This window comes from Rattus norvegicus, chromosome 4 (assembly GCF_036323735.1).
Source record: "Rattus norvegicus strain BN/NHsdMcwi chromosome 4, GRCr8, whole genome shotgun sequence".
NCBI lineage: Eukaryota > Metazoa > Chordata > Mammalia > Rodentia > Muridae > Rattus > Rattus norvegicus.
Window position 1 is genome coordinate 84,420,559 of NC_086022.1, and position 17,497 is coordinate 84,438,055.

General features: G+C 44.8%; 1 protein-coding gene across 2 annotated transcripts in view; it reads right to left on the reverse strand.

Moving 5' to 3' along the window:
• Cpvl (carboxypeptidase, vitellogenic-like) overlaps window positions 1-1,540 on the reverse strand; it is a 110,246-nt gene extending 108,706 nt beyond the window's left edge. For both annotated transcript variants that reach the window (XM_039108247.2, XM_008762915.4), the window contains exon 1: window positions 1,382-1,540. The gene's annotated coding sequence lies outside the window, so the exon portion shown is untranslated. The remainder of the gene's footprint in view (window positions 1-1,381) is intronic.
• Between the last annotated feature and the right edge of the window lie 15,957 nt (window positions 1,541-17,497).

Here is a 17,497-nt window from a genome sequence, read left to right on the forward strand (position 1 = left end):
TAACACAGGAACTTCTGAGAGACACGCTCAAGCCACAGGACTTTCACCCAGAGTGACTGCTTCAATTTTTAAAGACTAAGTTGTATCTTATGCACGCTTACCCACGTAGACACACAGGTTGAAGCTCTAACTCCTACAATGTTGACCCAGGACCTTATTTGGGAAAAAGTGGCTTTGGAGATATAATTGGTTACACTAGGGCGTGGGTTGGGGCAGAATTTGTAACACAAAATGTGTATCTTTAGAAGGAAGAAGAGGAAATACACGAAGGAGAGTGACCTGTAGGGAAAGAGAGACTCAGAATACAGCCACCTAAGAAATGGGGACCAGAGCAGTGCAGCCAGAAGCCAGAAGATCATCTGGTCTGGCCGGAATAGGCAAGTAGGGCCTCTTCCCTAGAGATTTCAGATGGGACCCCCAGAGCTGCCTCTGTGCTGCAGCCTCCAGAGGTCAGTAAGAAGGCCCACCAGATGCTCCTAGCAAGAAAGTGTTGATAGCAAGTCCCTATTGTCTCCAGTGAATGTGTGTGTGTGTGTGTGTGTGAGAGAGAGAGAGAGAGAGAGAGAGAGAGAGAGAGAGAGAGCACGTGGGGGGCGGGGCTGGGAGGGGGATCCTACCCCAGTCCTAGGAAGTTAGTGCACAGGTAGTGAAAACTCTACTGGAGGCGTGGCTAGAGAAAGTAAGAAAATACAACCACCCCCCAAAATTCTTTAACTCGCCTTGAGGCATAGACGGGAAAACGCTAAGTGGTCAGCAAGAAATGGAAAGAGGGAATAAGAGATTAACTTCTTAAGTCTGATGAGCATGGGAAACAATATCTAAGTCTGAGCCAAAAAAAGAGGGAGGGCTTCACAAAGTTGGCCTCACTGAGAGCTTTAAGGCTGAAGAGTCTGAGTGGTATTCAAGGTGAAGACTCGGAGAAAGCTCACAGACTGGCTCGTCCGGTTCTCAAGCCCTTGAATCACCCTCAGAATTGCCCTGTCAGCGGTTTCTGAAAGCAAGCACTGTTTTCACTCTTACTCGCTGCGTTCTGACTTCTGTCCACACTATCTTGCTAAAATCACCAATGAACTCATTTCCAAATTAAAAAGAAAAAAGTCATTCTTCCCAGCCAACTTTGCCGTGTTCACACCGCCTTGCCTATAGCTTTACTAGCCTTTGCCTCATTATTGAGTCTGAGCTTTTATGGCTCCCCTCCATCCCCCCACTGTCACAGCTTCCTCCACCCCTGGGGTTCCCAGGAGCCCACCCTTTTGCTCACATGATTATCTCACTCCACGCACCCTCTCCTGGCTAGTCATCATTTGAACTAGCACTTTCTGTTGATGGACTCCTCTGACACCTCTGGCTCACCTCTCCGGCTGCCTACTGAATTTCTCACCTGAAGTCCCCACAGTGTATTAAACTCCACGTATCAAAATGGAAGCCAGTCCTGTTAAACCATAGCCAGCAGAGTCCATCTGTTTGTGTCCCTCCAGGATCCTCCCTGGAGGGAGAGTAAAGACTTCTTCCGAAAGGCACACATTCTCTGGCACTGGAAAACGAGAGACAGCAGGAAAGGAGGTAGCTCAAGCCCGTGGGGCGGAGCGTAACAGTCTGCCAAGGAAGAGAACGAAGTGTCCATGAGAAACACACGACCTCAGACTACAGAGCTGCACCAAGGCTCAAAGTGCTCAAGAGCGTGGGCACTGAAGCAGGCATAGGTGCCAACAAAAGCAGGGAGAGTCTGTCCAAAAGTTCCTCTTGAGAACAGTTAACAGACATACTGGATACTAAACTGTGGAAGGGGCACCTGCCCAGAGCTAAGAGAAAGTCTGCACACGGGTATTCTCCATAGCCCTGGAGAACTCAGCATTGTGGGAATTGGTAGGTATCCAGGTCACATCCACCTTCTCCCCACACAGGAAGCTGAAGGATTCCTTTCCACAGAGCTAGGTCTTCTTGTAGAAAGAACTTGTGTGCAGTCATGAAGGGGACACCGGTCACATGTCTGGGACTCCTCCTGTCAACTTAGTAAATGCAGATCTCCTAGTGCTCAGAGCTTCTAAGTAATAAAGTAGTTCTTACACTGCAAAGAACCACAGGAAAGAGTCAACAGGGAAGAAAATCCAAAAGGCGAAACGAATTATCTAACTAAACCTTCATAAGAAACACTGCATGGAGTGGAATAACGCTATATAAATATTACGTAATGTTTATTATATATTTACTGTATTATCATATGTAAATACTCAGAGAGATAAGACACTACATTCAGGAAACAACAATGCTGAACTACATTTGGAACAATGGAAAGAGGCCATTTTGAACTAAGCAAATTACATGAAACTTACAAGACAGGGACTGTAACTGTATGTAGTAAGCCATACGCTTGGCCACGAGCCACGGTCGTGCAATGGAGTAAATGCTGGATATTGACTTAGGAAAAAGAAATTAGTAACCATCTTCATGGGGCTCAGAATAAGACACCCAGGAGATACAGTGTGCAACGTGTTAACTGCTCACTTTGTGGACTAAGACTAAGCAGAAAAGCAGAAAGCAGCCAACCTGGGGAAGAAGGAGGCTGATGGCTCAGTGACCAGAGACCAGAGAGGGTGTTGAGAGGGTGAATAGGAGCACAGCACAACCATATACATGCATGAAAGTATCAGATGCAGCCCATTATTTGTAAGTTGCCTATGGAAAAGTCATAAAAAAAATCACAACTTTAAAGCAAAAGGGCCCTTAGGCAACAAAGAGATGTATTGGGAGAGAACAGGAAAGAGGGAGGAGGAGGCCTCCGAGTTAGGGGAAAGAAGGGGAGCATGAGAAGGCCGCTAAGATTTTTTTAAAGAAAATATTACAGGCTTTCGCCCACACGTAGGCATATGATGGTGACAAACATTACTAGTAATTAGGAATTCCTATTCCTAATACTACATCATCCTAGTCCCTCCACTTCTCCTTCCTTTATTTTCAGCCATGGTTGGAAACGCGCTGTGCTGTCTGTCAAGTTCCCATACTAGAAACTCCGCTTTCGTTCCCATGACTTCCCTATGCCTCCTGTTCCTCCTATGTGGGGTTCCATGGTGCCCTTTCTACTTTACTATGTGTCACATAACAAGAGAGAGCAGAGGCAAGAGAGTGGGAAAAGAGCAAGGCAGAATGCATGGAAGCCAGTGGAAGGCTTGTGTGGAGTCCCGAAATACCGAAGGGACTCAGACTTTGCCTCTAAGTGCTGCGGGGCTTGGTGCTTTGAAGATTGGGGCAGACCACAGTGACAGGATGGACTTGAATTTTGAAGTTAATAAACCGACTTCAGCAGAATGAGGATGATGGGAACTTAGGCCAGGGCAGAGAAGCAGTCATGGGCTGTAACAGGGCGACTGGAAACCTTGGGAAGACAAAGCTGGCAGAACCTTTCCAGTGCTGTACAGATCACAGCTACAGAAGGGGAGGGGCCTCTGAGGAGACGCCTACTCTCTGACTTAGCGGGGGATTAGCTGATCTCTGAACAACTGAACATTCGGTTCTCTCTGGACTTTTGGCTGCTCCGTTGGTAAATTTCAATGGTTAGATGAATTGTATGGGTCCCAGAATCCCAGATCGGAATTCCAGGGTTCTAGCCACCGCACATGAGGCTAAAACTGCAGGTTCTGAGTCTCAGGGGTGGCTCACTCCAGCCACATTGATAAGAGGAAAATTTGAATCACCATTCTTCTCTGTGTATCAGTGAGAGACTGGTTACTCAGGAAACACTATTTTGTAGTATAGTTTTGAGTGTGGATTAACATAACAACAAAACCCCATCTACAAATTCCCAACCAGCGCCTTCCAGCTAATTGTTGGTTCAGCTGAGTTTAGATGTAGTTGCCCAGAGGGCCACTCCCCTCCAAGGCAAGTTAATTCTGTAAACGCCTCAATACTCAGAAAGGGAGAGAAGACAAAACACGTGATTTTCAGTGGTATCTGCTGCCTGATGATAGTATTATTTGTCAAGAAACCCAGGCGGGGATGTTTCTCATTTTCAGGATTAGCTAGAGCTTCCACCTGCCCTTGCCGGGCTGAAACCCGTATCACAGGGTCCAGGCGGCTTCAAAGGCAGTTTTGTCTTCATTAACTTCCTACACTTCTTGCCTCTTAGCTTAGAAGCCTGGGGGCTGTTCTACTAGCTTCAGCTGTCCCTGTAACATAGCTACTCTCCCTCAGCACAAAGCAGTCACCTTACTCTGTCCCTTTAAGCCCCACCACACTTTTCAAAGCAAATACCTTAGAAGAGCATTCCGATTTTGAGCAATGCTATGTATGGCCTTAGACTATGGAGTCAGACACTGTCAAAGTTTAAGAGTAGCATGAGAAAGACGCAGCCCTTGTCCTCAAAGAGCACACATACTAGATTGGGGAAGTATGTGCAGGGAAGTCAGTGACTCCAGATGGTCTGTAAGTGAGCTCTATAGTGAGGTTCAAGGGCTGTGCTCTGTGACCATGAAAAGAAATACTTCCCTCATTAAGTTCTCAATGGAGCGTGGCCCATTTACAATGTAAATCTTGCTGCTCAGTGTACAAGAAGGTACCTGTAACTTCAGCAAAGGTAGGGTTATGGCTACCTGGCTACCAAATGACTAGGGGTGATTTTGCTATGGGCACATATCCTACTTTATTCTCTCCCTCCCTCCCTCCCTCCCTCTCTCCCTCCCTCCCTCTCTCCCTCTCTCCCTCTCTCTCCTTCTTCCTCCCTCTTCCTTTTCCCTCCTTCTCCCTCTCTCCCTCTCTCCCTCTCTCCCTCTCCCTCTCTCCCTCTCTCTCCTTCCTCCCTCTCCCTTTTCCCTCCTTCTCCCTCTCTCCCTCTCCCTCTCTCCCTCTCTCCCTCTCCCTCTCTCCCTCTCTCCCTCTCTCTCCTTCCTCCCTCTCCCTTTTCCCTCCTTCTCCCTCTCTCCCTCTCCCTCTCTCCCTCTCTCCCTCTCTCTCCTTCCTCCCTCTCCCTTTTCCCTCCTTCTCCCTCTCTCCCTCTCTCCCTCTCCCTCTCTCCCTCTCTCCCTCTACCCCTCCTTCTCCCTCTCTCCCTCCCCTTCCCCCTCCCCCCTTCCCCTGTCCCTCCCCTTCCCCTCTCCCCCTTCTCTCTCTGAACTTACTACAGAGGAAAAAAAGAACAGATACAATGTAAACACTGTCCTTGGATACAGCAGAGAGGGCAGAGAAGGCCAGACCTTAGCAATGGAAACAGCAGAAAGGTTGTTCCCCATTTCACGCTTATGAGAAACCAGCAGCTTGACAGTATGATCTCATGGAGAATTAAGGAAACAACTGCCAAGCTAAAGGAAGTGGGAAGCTTCGAGACCACACCTCTTCCAAAGACTGGCGCTTAGAAGAGGGATGCCTCTGCCCAGGGTTCAGACCGATGAGTAAAACAAGAACATACAAAAGGCGGAGCACCTGCTTAAGAGCTGTGTAACTCCTCAGCCTCCCAAGGTGGAGCAGCCTCAGCTCCCACGAGCAAGAGTTGAGCTCCCATGCCTAGCTGCCCTGGGTAATGGGATTTAGTGCATGTCCTTCAAATATTACATCTGTCGTTTTAAAACCATGCACTTGCAGACACAGTGCTCACATCCTGTGGAGACTCGCTCTGCCTTTCATTGCAGTAGGGGGATAGAAGACTACATAGAGAAGTCTGTAAAGTACTAAAGAGAGTAACAAGATGGTACCTGCCCTCCTCTTCTACTAGACAATTTGGAGCAACAGGCCATTGGCCAAGACAAATAAAACAGAAACAAACAAAAATGGGGCTGAAGCGTAAGGCAGGTTCAAGGAACTAAGTATTTACCCAGCAGACAGGGAATGTACTCATGTATTAAAGCGGGGCAGAGGAGGGGACTTTGGTTGCCAAATATGTAGATAAAGAGTTGGTGTCCATACATCTGATTGAGTGTCACAGCAGAGTTTGAGTTTGGAAAACAGTCACCATCTTTAGGCTGCCATGGTTCCAGAGAGAACAGGCATAGCTTTGTGAATGGATACACAAGATCCGTCTGGAGCCTCACCCACTGCCCTAGCACGGAGGAGTCTAGAAAGCATCAGCTGTAAGTTCTTGGAGGAATTGTGCTGCAAGTCTGACAGAACAGTCTCTGGATTGGCCATAATGAACTCTGCTTTGATCTAAGAAGTCGATGCATTTCCCCCAAGGCCTTGTCCTTCCTTCTCTCCCTCTGTGCATTCATTCTCAAGCGTCCCTTCAACGCTGTCACTAGATCACATTTGTGCAGTCTTACCACTGCTGTGGAAGTCTCAGGATACTAGCTCTGTTCCCAACCCTCACTCACCAAACAGTTCCTGACAACCACAGACCCAAGGACTCAATGACACTGTGCTATGACTGCAGATCCCAGGCTGCAACGCCAAGAATCTTCATGGTAAATCAAATCCTTCCCTCCTTCTTCCTCTCTGTGTAATCCAGACTGTGCATGGTACCATACAACACTTACTTGTCCAGGACATTTGAGAAGCCTCTAACCCCATCTCTCTTGCTTCAGCTCCTCTCTACCAGTGTAGCCCACCCTGATGTTGGAATGAACTACGAAAAACACAAGGCATTTTCTTTCCAAAATCTCCTTCAAGAACTCATGGCTGCAAGTGGTTATATGGCACAAACATTTCAGGCATGAAAGTCAGTGTCCTTCAAATGTGACTCCAAATGTGATAACTTTCCTGACCGAAGTCACCTGACCTCTTCGCAAACCTTTTTGCTCTAGGCTAAATCAAAAGCTTTTCCCCCTTCCCTGACTTACCCTGTGTTTTGTTATTTTTTCTTCATTTCATTTTCGTTTCTATACCTTTGGAGAGCACAGCTTGGTGTGAATAGTGGGGGAATCCCCAGAGCAGGCTGAGGGCCAACAGAAGGAGAGCTTTCACACTTAAACGTTTTATCAATATTTGAACATTTTTATACTCAGACATTAGAAAATTAAATATTAAACGTTACTTGATTTAATGGATAAATGAGCAAATTAACCCTAGGGGATCAGGGTAACCTTCACAAAGAACCATTTGGGTTATGACAAGAGCGCTTTTTGAAAGATGGATGAGTGGTGGAACATGAAGCTTCAGTAAAGGAGGAGGTAGCCCCAAAAGTTCTAATCCAGTATCCACAGTAGCAACCAAGCCTGAGCCATGTAAAGACGGCTTATAGCTAAAATCAGGCCACGGGTTGAGGGGAGAGTCCCAACCGAATTCAAAAGACAAATTGCTAAGTGTTGGGATTTTGGAACTAATATATCTGATGACTTGGTTGCTTCTCTCCCATTGCTAACATCTCCTCATGTTCTGAGTCAGGACAATGAAAGAGAAATGTGTTTTCCTGTTTAATATGTACTGCAGTGTCCTGGGGAGAGCAATATCAGTGCCTGTTTTTCTCCAGTCATGTTTAGGAGTCCTGGTTTCATCCAAAGAGTTGCTGATCACGGATGGCCCTTTGAATCTGAGTCACTCCTACCTAAATCTTTGACCTTGAAAACAGAACATAAAGGGTTAAACTCTGTCCCTGGTTTTAACATCAAAAGATATGGTTCTTAGCTCCCTGACCAGTTTAAGCATTCACCCAAATCAACATCGATCTGAGGGGCCAGTGCTGGGGTCAAGCCCAGAGGCACGGGCGTGCTGTGCAAGTGTCCGACTACTAACATCCCAAGCCCTGCTTTTAGTGTGAATGCTAACAAGTTGTTGTACTAGAAACATCTTCCTGTATATGAAAAATGTGCCCTTGGAACTTCTTTCAAACATTCACAGTTCAGCACATGAAGCACCACGCAAAAACACTGTTAGGCATGTTGACCTCAATAGTCAGGTTTACTCTGTGTTAGGCTTTAGAGATGAACTATTCAGAAAAGGCTCACATGTTGAAAGATTTGGTCCTGAGCTGCTGGGTCCAATCAGGAAGAGATGAGTGGATCATAGGAACTCTCTTATTTAATCAGTGGATAGATTCATTGATGGATTATTTATTTATTTATTTATTTATTTATTTATTTACATCTGAAATGCTGCCCTCCTCCTGGTTCCCCTTCACAGAAGTTCTTCCCCCCATTCACCTAGGAGAGGGCAGCTTCCCCTCCCTGGTATCCCCTACCTTGGTGCACCCAGTCTCTGCAGGATTATGTGAATCCTCTTCCACGGCCAGACAAGGCAGCGAGCTCTTTGCTACATCTGTGCCAGGAAGCCTTGGACCAGACCGTGTGTGCTCTTTGGTTGGTGGCTTAGTCTCTGGGAACTCCCAGGGGTCAAGATTAGTTGACACTGTTGGCCTTCCTGTGGGGTTGCCATCTCCTTGAGGACCTTCAATTTGTCCCCTAACCATAGGGGTTACCCACCTCCATCCGATGTTTGCCTATGGGTATCTGCATCTCAGTCAGCTGCTGGATAGAGCCTCTCCAGAGGGCTGCCATGCTGGGCTAATGTCTGCAAACACAACACAGCATCATTAATAGTGTGAGGGATTGGTGCCTGCCCACGGGGTGGCCTCAAAACGGACCGGTCACTGGTTGGCCGTTCCTTCAGTCTCTGCTCCATCTTCCTTCCTTTTAGACAGGACCAATTTGGGGTCAAAAGCTTTGTAGGTGGGTTGGTGTCATGTCTCTCCACTGGGGCTCCTGTCTCGTGGATGGATTGTTAATATAATGACATTGTTTGGAGGTGACAAACCTTGTACAGGTAAGGTCTAGTTGAAGGGAAGGTGTACTATTAGGGGATAATTCTTTTTATATGTCCCAATCTTTCTGTGCTCTCTCCTCTGTCCTTTCTCTTCCTTCCCTCATCCCTCCCTCTCTTTCCCCTGTCTACTTACTCTCTTCTCCTGCCCATCATAAGATAAGCAGTTCCACTATGTTCTTATCATCACCGTGAATGAAAGCCTGTCTCGTCTCGTGTCAGCCTCCTGTGGACTCAAGTCGCTGAAACTGTGAGCCAAAGTGATAACAATGTAAGGGAGTCTAGACTCACTGTTGTGGCAACATTGCCAGCTGATGGTACACCTCCTTTAAATGAGCCATGCTTTCTTTGAAGAATTACTAGCTACTTCTGCTTACCCTGAGTACCTGATGCTAATAAGAGGTGGTAATCTTACGTTGTTGGGCAAGAGTAATGGCTTTTCTCACTGCCTTGCTCTGTGAATTTCAGGGTGGTTTTTCCTCTAGAGTGCTTATGCTTCCCCAAAGACAAATTTGTTTAAAAATATCTGGTCATGCTATTTGCTGCTTGTTTAGACTTTTTGCTGGAGAATGAACTGGTAGAAAGTCAGCAAGTGCTCCTGCACTCTCTCGAGTCATTCGAATCTCATTTATTTCTTAGGCTGTGGAATGAGACTGCTAGAATCCCTCTATACATTAGTCTATACATGGATTTATTTTATTATGCCCCACATGTAAAGAGAAATGGATGGATAAACTTCCTGCTAAGAATGCTGACATCACATTAGACAGGGTCCCACTGTGTCCGTGCTGGCCTAGAGTACACACAGACAAGATCCAGTCCACTAAAAATGTCTTTGCAACTGCAGACTTCATATGACAACAAAAGTCAGCACAGTGCATTTTCCCAAAGGTGTTCCAGTATGCACTTTGAACAATTCTCTTAAAGGATATTTTTTTAATTAATAAAATTTCTTCTTGTGGGAATTCTCTGTTCTTATTTATCTCACGCCAGAAACAAACAAACAAAGCTACATATTTACACAGAAGGGAGAAGGCCTTACTGCTGTCAAAGAACAGTGTCCTTTCTAATGTGACCAATGGAGGGTTCTGGAAGAGTAGAGCTCAGGGACTTTCCCCAGACCCCCTGGTAGCTTTGGGGGGAGTAGAAGGCCGGAACCAGCATGCACACAGGAGACCACAATCAACACGGACAGAATTGGAAGCATTGTTGACTCTGTCCACCACTCACTTCAACATCAATCATTTATAAGTCATAAGGAAAATTACCTCTCACTGAAAGCCACACTCTGGGCTTGGTCAGCGTGTCCTAGAGTTATTTCCATTACTGTATTTAAAAGAAAGCATGCCCATTACCACCACCGTTCAGACGGGAGAAAGAACTTCAATAATTTACCCAAAGTCACAGGCTAAGAGCAGAGGCCAGGCCTAGGATTGAAATCCACACATATGACTCCCCGTCCTGCCACATAGCCTACCCAGAGCTCAGTGACACCAAGGGACCAATAAGAAATCACTGGTCAGGCAGCAGCTTCCACCTGCCCTGGTTCCCTCCTGACCCCACATTTCACAAACATGTGTGAAACCACTCAGGTGTGTTTGCTTTCCCTTCCCTAAGGAAAATGTCCAAGGCACTTTTTGTCTCCCTTGTTCTCCAGCACCCACAAAACCAATCTGTTCAGAGACACAGATGGAGAAGGGAGGACACTGTGCTTGAATTCCTTGGCTCCGAGAGGACCCAGGACTCCAGGCTCCTGGCCTAGACTCAGATGCCTTCTAGTTTGGAAGAGACTCCAGCTGTGTCAGGGGCCCTCTGGAGCTGCTGCTGATGTGACACCCAGAACATTCCCATTCCAGCTTGAAAACCTGGGCCCCCCTCCCAGAACCCCTAGAGCTTTGTCTCCGGATCGATTCCAGGAACAGTCACACCTGCAGGAAAGACGCAGGCACACAGCATTGCCTGTTCATTGTGCACAGACCCAAGCTGGCCTGATCCAGTGGGGATCACAAGTCTGGCAGGAGTAAAACTGCCAGTCCAGAACACGTTGTCAAAAGCCACCTCTTAAGTGCTTCTCAGATCTGACTGACCCAGACCTGTGGGACAAAGATATGTCCCCACCTAGGTCCTGAAACCTGGGGAAGCACTGGGGTACTCTCCACGTGGGGAGAATAAGGACCGAAGAGCCCGCCGATGGAATCTTAAAACTAATAGGGAAACTTCAGGGCAGAAACTGGAGCAGAGACTGGGCTGGCCCCTGCCCGGGATGACATAAACCCTGAAATTTCCATGAGAGAGGAGGCTCCTGGCGACTTTTGCTCCTTGTTTGTTTTGTTTTCTCTTCCCCTTTCCCAGAGCTGCTGTCCTAGAATTCCAACCCCTTATTTTGAAACTACTACGTCCCTGCTCCAATCCCTGCAAGCTCAGGGGTCACCTGAAAAAACTGACAGCAGTTCACTCCCTCTGCCCGACAAGCAACACACAGTCCTTGATCCTACAGGGCAATCGTTTTTATGATTGCTCTTTAAATTATAAAATATTATCCTATCATTTTCCCTTCCTCTCTCTGATCCCTCCCCTCTATTTCCCACTCAAATGCATGGCATCTTATTTTTTAATGGTTGTTCCATTTATATATGTGTTCTCTCCATAGAGATAGATAGATAGATAGATAGTAGATAGATAGATAGATAGATAGATAGATAGATAGATAGTGGATAGATATAGAAATAGATAGGAAGATAGAGATAGATATAGAGATAGATAGGAAGATAGAGATAGATATAGAGATAGATAGGAAGATAGAGATAGATATAGAGATAGATAGATAGATAGATAGATATAGAAATAGATAGGAAGATAGAGATAGATAGGAAGATAGAGATAGATATAGAGATAGATAGATAGATAGATAGATAGATAGATAGATAGATAGATATAGAAATAGATAGGAAGATAGAGATAGATATAGAGATAGATAGGAAGATAGAGATAGATATAGAGATAGATAGATAGATAGATAGATAGATATAGAAATAGATAGGAAGATAGAGATAGATATAGAGATAGATAGATAGATAGATAGATAGATAGATAGATAGATAGATATAGAAATAGATAGGAAGATAGAGATAGATATAGAGATAGATAGGAAGATAGAGATAGATAGATAGATAGATAGATAGATAGATAGATAGATAGATAGATAGATAGATGATAGGGATACACACACACACACACACACACACACACACACACACACACAATTGGTTACCCAATAACAAGTGGTCAGTCCTGAGATCATATGCATAGAGGCAACACCATATGGATTAAGCAATCATTTTAATAGCAATCAAGTGCCAACCTGGAGCCAAAGACTCTTGCATTGCTACTGTAAATGCTACAGTACTGCATTCTCACTCTGTCAGTGGGGAATTAGACTTAGGTTAAGTAACCATTTAAGGTTACGTTGCATGCAAGTGAGCTGAGAGTATATGATTAAAAGACATCAGATGGTGGGCTGTGAGCCAAAGGGCAGGAGGAAGAGGCTAGATTTAAACTGTCAAGGATGCACAGTAGTAGGCAGCAAAGACGGTCTTGGGGGAGATCTTCACTCTCAGCCCTAGCAGCACCAATCTGGACACAAATGAGAAGCACTGGGAACCTTCCCTCCCAGTCCTGTCTCCCGCTGGCCTCTGCCGCCCACCCAGCCAGACGACTGGCAGAGCTGCAGCCCAGCTCAACCCTCCAGACAAGGAAAAAAAATCAATCCTTGCTATTTTAAGTCACTTTCAATTTAAGGCAGTTTATTGTGCAACTAAAGCTAACTGAAGCTCTAGTTTTGTGACCCGGAACAAATTGTTTCATGTCACTGAGTCTTAGTTTTTCCAGAGAGCCTCCCTGTTGTGTCATCTCGGGGAGTAGGAGAAAACCCCGGTGCAGATTGTGGAGGCTCCAGACTACAGACTTCGTTTCCTGTCACCTCATGGAGGTTTTTCCTACCCACTCAATTCTTCATCTGTTAATGGGGGAGGGGGGTGATTCTTTAAAACCATATTCAGTGCCTTGAATATTTATGGCACCCATAACAATACAAGCCTAAATCAGATGCCCAGATCCACAGACATTGCCAGGTTATGAAGCCATTGGATGCCGTAGATTCTGCCTTCCCACCTTGACGTTCTCATTAGGATGTATCATTATACAAAGGGCGGGCTTGAAATCCAGGTCCTGCTTTTCAATGTGGCAATCTAGAAAGGTGCTTTCCTTTCCTGCTCCGAAGCTACTACCTCTCCTCAGGAAAATCTCTAGACCACAGGTTGAGGCTCAGACCAGCAACACTGAAACAGCTGCCAATAGACACCTCTTGGGTTTAGGAACGTCCTGGCAAGAAGCAACATTGTCTACCCTTGGGGATTACTCACCTAGATACAGAGTGGCTGTTTGCATGTGGACCCTAGAAAGAGAGGCCTTGCTGCTTTTGTAGGAGGAATTTATAATCCTGGATTGAGCAACAGTGGGCTAAAGAGCATGGTGTTCATGGTGCATTCCCATGAACTCCTACCTGTACTGGAGGGAGTACCATAGTCCAGGGCCAACATGGAGAGGGTTCTACCATGCAGCCTTGAGCAAGGACCTCTTGGGTTTAAATGCAAAGAAAGCTGCTAGCTAAGATATACCTTTGACCAAAATGAAGCCAATCAAATGAAAGCCAAACCGAATTTTGCAGTAAACACAGACTGGACCACACCTAAGCATTCATATTTACAAGCATGCTGCACCAAAAACCCTACTACACTTCTCAGAGAGATAAGTATTGCAACATTTGAAAGTTTAAAGGCATTTCACAATCATTTCTTTTTTTTTTTTTTATGTTGAGTAAAACATTGTTTCTATTGAAAAATTCCTGTTTCTGAAAAGAAGATTTTATTCCCTTGATATAATTGCCCTCTAGGGGTCCTACTGCTGCATAGGCTCACCCTTTCAATTTTCTTCTGAACTCTGTCTTGTTCAACTCGAATATTCTGGCACAAACTCCTTTCCAAGCTGACTGATTCAATCTGACTTTTCTCAGCTTCCCACTGAATTGCTCTTTTTGGCCTCGAATTAACTCTGACAATCTGTTCTAATCTTCTGGTTCCTTCTCACTCTCTGGCTTGTCTATCTTCATCTGTGTCTAACTTATTCTTTCTGCAACCTGTCTCTGTAAAACTGTCCCTGTAAAAACTGCCTCTGAACTGCCGGGAACTGAACTGCCATGGACTTCAGTCCACTGCAGTGCCTCTGACACAACCAAACTGACTGACAAGAACCCAGAAATCTGCATCATCTGTCTGCTGAGTGCTGGGATTAAAGGTGTTTTCTTTACCTGAAACTTGTTCTATACCATGCTGTCCTTGAACTCAGAGATCTGCTTGTCTCTGTCTCCTGGGATTAAGGCGTGTCTGTATTCCAGCCAGAGTAGTCATGTTGTTGGATTAAAATTCTTCTACATGTTCCTCTGTGTTAATGTACATTTGCTAAAAGAAAACAAAGTGACAATAATACTTATTAAGATATGATCATATAGTATAATGGTGTTTCATCCATTATACTATAAATCATCTCATAAAATCCTAATGTAGCTAAAAATGCATATCCTCTAGTGACATCATAGTGTCACAGAAAAGCACGTTATAAGGGTGATGATGGGGGTAAACAATCCTATTGCACTGCCAGTAAGAAGTACAGTGCCTGTAATTATGTGCAATTCACAGTACCTCCTACTGATGTTACTGCTTTATGGCATTGGCTTATGGTTTAAATATATCACACAATGTAATTATTTCAGAGTGTACTCATTCTGCTAGAGAAAATTTTGATTCTTGAATAGTATGCATGCTTTGCTGGTGTTGACCTTACACATTCAGGGCTCTCTGCAACCCTTGATTGCATCATTTCCCCTCCCGTCTGATTTTATTCTATGTTTTAGTCACTGTAGCTTCCCTGATAATGTTGCCAGAAAAGGGCTCATTTAGCCTAAAAATAAAATGTAAAGTAATCAAGAAGTACAAAACTGAAATAACAGGGCTAGTCATTGATCACCGTTAGCTGTGTTCTGTCCTTCTACTGCTGCAGGCCCAAAGGATAAAGTAAGAGACATTGTTAAAGGATTCATGTTATTGGGTATAAAATGATTGAAAAAAAAGGGTTGGGAGTCAGGGGTCAGTGCTGAGCAAGCACAAGGGCCTGCATTTGATCCTTGGCACCCTAGTAAAAAGCTGGGCACAACAGCGTGCACCTATAATCACAGTGCTGGTGTTGGGGTGATTCCTGGTGAGCTAATGTGCCCAAACCAAATTAGTGAACTCCAGGTTCAATGAGATAACCTGTCTCAAAAATAGGGTGAAGAGTGATTGAGGGGAGATACCTACCATAAAGCTCTGGTCTGCGTGCACACACACACACACACACACACACACACACACATGTGCACACACACACGTGCACACACACACACATGTGTGCACACTCACGTGCACACACTGACAAATACTCATAGAAGGTATAATGACATGGGTTGGAGATCTGGTGCAAGGACAAGATTCCTCTAAACACCAAGACAATTATGCTCAAAGCAAAAACATTTTTTGTAAAATTGAAAGAATGGTGGACCCATCAGTGATTTATCTAAGTGGTTTAAATAATCAAGACATGTTTCATTTCATAATGTGAAAATGAGTGGTGAGTCCTTTGAGAATTTGGGGCGGTCTTGGTCATAAAAGAAGTCAATTTCCATAGCAGGTCTTCCATAGAATAAAAATTCTCTAATCTGGAAATATATGTCTGAAAGAACTTTCATTCATAGAGTGGGTAACTCGGGGCCAGGGTCCAAGGCTCCCATAGACAGGAACACTGTCTAACTTGGGCCAGTGATAAGAAGACCTTTGGGTACAGTAGAGATTCCTGAGCCTCTGAGCCCTTGAGAAGTCCATGAGAACTGAGGTGGCAGCATCCATCTTTATGCCTAGTGTTCTGGAGTCAGAGAGAGATTCTCCTCTGTGAGTTCAAGGCCATCCTGGTCTGTATATCAAGTTCTAGGCCAGGCATGGATCCATAGTAAGACCCTGTCTCAAAAAGGAAGAAGGAGGAAGTTGGGGGGAGGAAGGGAAACAGCAGATGAAACAGAAGCAACAGATGACAATTGTGATGACATGGCCTGTAGCATACAGGAGGAGGAGAAGGCCCGGAGGACATAGCTCCTAATATTGGGCATCCTGTTCAACTGTCCTGCTGCTAAGACAGAGCCACGCTGTTTGGAAAATAGACTACTTTTTCCAGATATGCACAGTTAATACTAATGTTGCACATCACCCTCTCACTGGTCTGCATGAGTGGTGCTTTACCCTCCAAATACCATCCTTCCTACTGAGCTGCAGTGGTTGGCCTTGATTAAAAGTGTGAGGGGATTAACAAACATTCAAGAGAGATGAACCATACCTCTGAGGGTCTAAGAGCACACATCCAGGGAGTATTGACAAACAGGATAGAAACTGGGAAGAGAAAGAATTTCTCTCAATTTCACCGTTCAGTGGGTTAAGAGCCATAGAGAAGCCAGAAGAAGGCAGCATGCTATGTGTCTACACCTCTTTTCTTCCTGAGTGTGTATGCGACTGTTGCCATCATCAGCTGCCATCAGAACCTAATAATGACTTTCCAGGGAGATTCTAGGCCTATTCCTCCGGGTGCACTGTCTAGATTCTTTTACTGGGTAACTATGATGTTCTCTGCCTCTGTAGCAAGCAAGATGGCCAGGTTAGACTAATAACCTCTCTCTCTCCCTCTCTCTCTGTCTCTCTCTCTCTCTCTGTCTGTCTCTGTCTCTGTCTCTCTCTCTGTCTCTCTCTGTCTCTCTCTCTCTCTCTCTCTCTCTCTCTCTCTCTCTCTCTCTCTCTCTCTCTCTCTCTCTCTCTGATATGGTGTGCGTGCATGCGTATGTAGACTGAATTTCTTATATCCCAGGCAGGCTGGTCTTGAACTTGCTATACATCTGAGGAGAGCCTTGAACTTCTGATGCTGATGCTTTTCCCTGCTGAGCACTGATATTACTGAGGTGGTTTAGCAACATGCCCAGTTTTATGTGGTGCTGGGAATCAGACTCAGGCTTTGTGCCTGCCAGGCAAACATTCTACCACTTAGCTGAGCTATGTCCCTAGCCAATGTGTCCAGGTTTTTATTATAAGTAACTTGAGAAGAAAAAAATTACAAAAACAAAGAAAAGCTTATAAAATAATGTTGCCCAAAGAAAATATTTTTCATAGCTGCAAATGTGCATTTTATACAATGCTTTAAAAAGTTTTTGTAAAAGTTTAAATTTTATAAATAGTTATATTCAGTTAATACTATAATGTAATAGACTATAATCACACCATGATTATAAGGTGGTGCTGTGTGCAGAAACGACTCAGGTCTTCCTCTGCACCCTATTCCCAGCTCATGGACCCACCCAGAGCAGCTCTGTTCATGGTAAACAATTGCATAGACATAGCATCTTTTATTTTTATATGCTATGTTTACTGTATATTTTCAATATTTGGATGCGTTTAATGCCCATATGTTTAGCATAGTAGAATTGCCCACAGTATTCCATATAATAGTGTTCTATATAGTTTTTCGCTCAGGAGCCACAAATTATAGCCTAGGCTGTATCATAAGCCTGCTTATGCAGTAGGCTGGACCACCTAACTTTATACAAATATATTCTGTGTCATTTGTACGGTGGCAAAATAGCTTGATGACAGTTCTCAGAATGTGCTGACGGGATTAAGTGATGCATAACTGTAAT